Source organism: Bidens hawaiensis, unplaced genomic scaffold, assembly GCF_021521415.1.
Source record: "Bidens hawaiensis isolate Kalapana, Puna unplaced genomic scaffold, B.hawaiensis_p1.1 tig00000904_1, whole genome shotgun sequence".
Lineage (NCBI taxonomy): Eukaryota > Viridiplantae > Streptophyta > Magnoliopsida > Asterales > Asteraceae > Bidens > Bidens hawaiensis.
The window spans coordinates 4,835,813-4,840,398 of record NW_027491052.1 but is presented as its reverse complement, the minus strand read 5'-3'; positions in this window follow the sequence as shown (position 1 = coordinate 4,840,398).

The window sequence follows — 4,586 nt, the reverse complement described above, 5'->3', positions numbered from 1 at the left end:
AAAGAGAACGAACTCGTTTGGTAATAAATAATGGCGCCAGTATTCCAAACTTCGGACAATCGCATAAAATTCCTTATCATAGGTGCTGTATCATTTCCGGGCGTCACTAAATTTCTCCTTTAAAAAAAGCGATGGGTCGGTTATTTTGTGATAAAACGCCCCCAATACCGAGACCCGAAGCATCACATTCCACCTGAAATACCTGTGTAAAATCCGGAATAGCCAGAACCAGGGCTTGCGTGACCGCGGTTTTGAGTGTATCGAAAGCCTTTTGGGCCCCGGGTGTCCATATAAACTTTGAACACTTCAAGCACTCAGTAATCGGGGCCACGATCGAATTGAAGTTACGTATGAACCGGCGATAAAAAGACGCGAGACCATGAAAACTCCTTATATCGTGTAACGACTTAGGAACGGGCCACGTTGTAATGGAAGTAACCTTCGACTCATCCATACGTAAGCCTCCTCCCGAAATAAAAAAACCCAAAAAAATAACTTCCGTTTGCAAAAAGTGGCACTTTTCTTTGTTTGCAAATAGTTTTTGGTTGCGTAAAACGTCAAAAATATTTCGGAGGTGGCCTAAGTGTTGTTCAACGTTATGACTATAAACGAGAATGTCATCGAAGTAAACAACAACGCACGTACCAATAAAAGGTTTGAAGATATGGTTCATGAGGAGCATGAACGCGCTCGGTGCGTTCGATAGACCGAACGGCATTACCATCCACTCATAGAGGCCGTCTCGTGTTTTGAAAGCCGTTTTCCACTCATCACCTTCCCGCATTCTGATTTGGTGGTAACCACTCCGCAAGTCGATTTTAGAAAAAAAAAATTTGCCCTGTGTAAATGATCGAGTAAATCGTCGAACCCCGGAATGGGAAAACGGTATTTGACTGTAATCTTGTTTACCGCGTGACTGTCGACATACATACGAAATGTGCCATTTGGTTTCGGCACTAACAAAGCAGGCACGGCGCACAGACTCATACTTTCTCGGATCAACCCTTTTTCCAACAACTCCTTCACTTGACGGTTCAACTCATTAAATTCGGTCGGGTTCATACGGTAAGCTGGTTTGTTAGGTATACTCGCCCCAGGTATAAAGTCGATACAATGTTGGATATCCTGCAGCAATGGGAGACCGGCGGGTATTTCATCGAGGAAAACATCGGCATATTCGGCAACCAAAGGGGCAACCGTAGGTGGGATGGGGGTAGTGGCGTGGTTCTGTTCGGCCAGGAGCAAACCGAAAATAACTTGGGGTGTTTCTGTTTTTAAAAAGTGAAGACCGATTTTGAGACAACCGTGGAGTGGCCGGGTTCTTTACGTGGGTCGCAAGGGACTAGGGTGATATTAATACCGTCTTTTTTGAACGAGTACGTATTGCGAAACCCATCATGTTTGGCCCTACGATCATATTACCAAGGTCTACCAAGTAAAAGATGGCACGCATCCATAGGCAAGACCTCACACCAAACCTCATCGGCGTACTTATCTCCAATCGAAAATTGAACAAGGCATCGATGCGTGACTTTGAGGAGATTCCCTTTTTTCAGCCATGTCACTTGGTACGGGTCCGGGTGGTCATGAAGCGGTAAACTTAATTTTTCAACCATAGTGGAGGACACAATATTTTCACAACTGCCGCCATCGATAATAACCGTACAAACTTTGCCTTTTGCGGTACACTTGGTTCTAAAAATAGTGTTATGAAGCCAGGAGGTGTCGTCGGAGGGATCGGCCATGATAGTGTTGAGGACGCGTTGAATGACCAACGCTTCCCCGATATCGGGTAAAACTAGGTGGGTGGTGTCGAGGTTATCGACTTCCGGTTTGGAGTCATAAACCGGTTTGGGGTCATCAATGAGGGCAACCACTTGTTTATTGGGGCAGTCCCTTTTCAGGTGTCCAAGCCCATGACATTTGTAACAACGCCGGGCCTGGGTTTGAGCCGAAGAAGGGATTACGGGCGGGTTTTGGGCGGGCTGTTTAGTGGGCTCTGTTTTAATGGAGTTGGGAGGGGCTATTACGGTCCGATTGGTGGGCAAGCGGGTGAAGGATTTACCTTTTAATGCTAACTGCTTTTCAACTCGATGTGCTAACAAACAAACATCCGCAAACGACCAATATTGCTGTAAACTGACAACATCTGAAATTTCCGGCCTAAGAGCCCCCAGAAACCGTGCAATGACCTGTTCGTCTTCCTCGTCAATGCCACATCTAAGGCGATGTTGTTCAAAAGAGTTAATAAATTCTTCGACCGTTAAAGAACCCTGTTTTAGATTATGATAATCCAAAAAGGAATCCTGTTTGTGATTAACGGGTAAGAATTTATTCTTCAACAACCGTCTCATTTTTTCCCATGTTACTACTTTCTGTTTACTCTCCCGTTGACGTTGTTTCTGTACGTTTTCCCACCACAATGAAGCGTATTTACGAAAGCGAATAGCCACAATTTTTACCTTCAGATTTTCTGGAATGTCAAACTGTGTGTAACCGGTCAATAAAATCATCAGCATATAATCAGCCTTCAAATTCCGGGATTTCCGTACGTAACCCTAGAGCCCGTAACGGATCAACAGGTGTTCGGGGAGGGGATGTTGTGCGTCGAGGTTGTCTAGCGAAGACATTGTGGAAATCATCCTGACGATCATACACGTCCCAGCCTACGGAGTCGGTAACGGTTCGTTCCTCCTCATCGCGCTGGTCGGCACGCTGCAAAAACTTGTTTTCGAACTCGAGATCACGAACCCGATCCTGCAAACATTCAATCTCGATGTCTTTCGGATCACGTTGATTGGCGAATCTGCGGTGAAGCTGACGACGATCTCTCCGGAAATTAGACATCCTGCGAACCTGAAGCTGCTGATACCACTTGATACGGATTCGTACAAGCGGAAGCTAGAAACCTAGCTTGGTACCTCCCTTTGGTCGATCAAAGGAGAGAAAACCGGTCAAGACTTCCCCTTGGCCGAGAGATGTGGATAAACACACACAAGTTTAATTTTTAAACTCCAAAACTATCCCGCCTTCATTATTCCCAAAGTTTAAATATCCCAACAAAGTTTCAAGATAAAAACTAACACATTTAAATGGAAATACGAAAATAAAATAAATAAAAGATGAGGCAGGCTCGACTTCGGCTGGATAGGACTTCTCGAACTGGGCTCGGCCCATTAGCCACCATTTGTTGTTGACACCAAATCTGGGCCGAGTGGAGGTTGGTTGTAGTGGGCCGGATCCGTATCACTATATGAACATAACCATTTTCAAAGTTGTATCTTACGTATATGATTATATGAGGGACGCTCGATTCATAACCAACTTTAAGTAAATATGGGGGTCTTCTTTAACTTGGTCCGTTTGATTCGAACTCATTTTGACCAAAATCCATCAGGACTTGAATCAAATTCAATATTTTTTTATATTAGCTAATTTTGGCATAAAGTGTATTCGATATCCGTTTGTTTCCACTGAAATGTACCAGAAAGAAATAACATCACGGCCTAATGCACTTGGCAATTTTCCACTTTTTCCCTTTGCGGTTTTGTGCGAGCTTAGGTTCATTTTTTTTATTTTGTTACTTTTAGAACTTCTTAGCTAATTATATTCAACAGTACAATAGTTATCTAAGTTTTTAAACAATAACATTTTGATTAAGATGATGTTGATTGTGCATTCTGCAGGCTTTGGTGGTAGAAGGAAGTTGAAACCCGTCACTATTGTTCGGCTTGTGTAGGCGGTCGATAGAAAGACCTACGCCAGACGGGTCGTAGGGGTAAGATACTAAGTATACAAGTAATAAAAATCCTTGCCCAAACCAGAAGTCTTGAAACATAATTTAGGATCAACAAATTTTGAAACATCGATCTATCTACTCTAATAAAATACTACCACTTTTGCCACTTGTCAATCTCATAGCTCTCCTCATATTTTTTTCAACCAATTTTGATAGGGTCTTATCTTTTAAGTCATTTAAATAAATGAAATCAATATTTTTATTAAATGTAAATGATTCATTATTAACATTAATTGTGAAATAAGAAAATAAGGAAATATAAAATTGAAGTTGCAGATCTGTTAGAATGAAATTTTAAAGTCACGGGTAATTGCAAATAAAGAAAATAAAGGTGCATCATTGTCGAAGAATTTGGATTTGTATGGTAAACTACAAATTGTTTTTAAATTGTGATTCAAGCAATAGTGCATAATTTTTTATATAAGATTGGTTTCAAATTTGGATTTAATAATTTTCTCATATGCATTTGAACTAAAAAAAATGTGTATTTTCTTAATTTTCTTCAAACATTTTGTATAAATATTGCAAACATGGAGAATATCTATTATATATATATCGTGGTGTTTAGCATTAAATCATTAAAGTTTAATATTGAACCCCTTTGCTTCGCTTATTAACTTTTCGTATATGTTAGTATCCATTTTAGTGTGGGCTGGCCGTGTAGGCCCAAAAAGACCTATTTTATTTAGTAGACCACAATCTAAACTATTAAATATCACATCACACTCTATGCAGAATTATAAACCTAGTTCTCCATTACATAATTTATTACCATCACAGCCGCCGC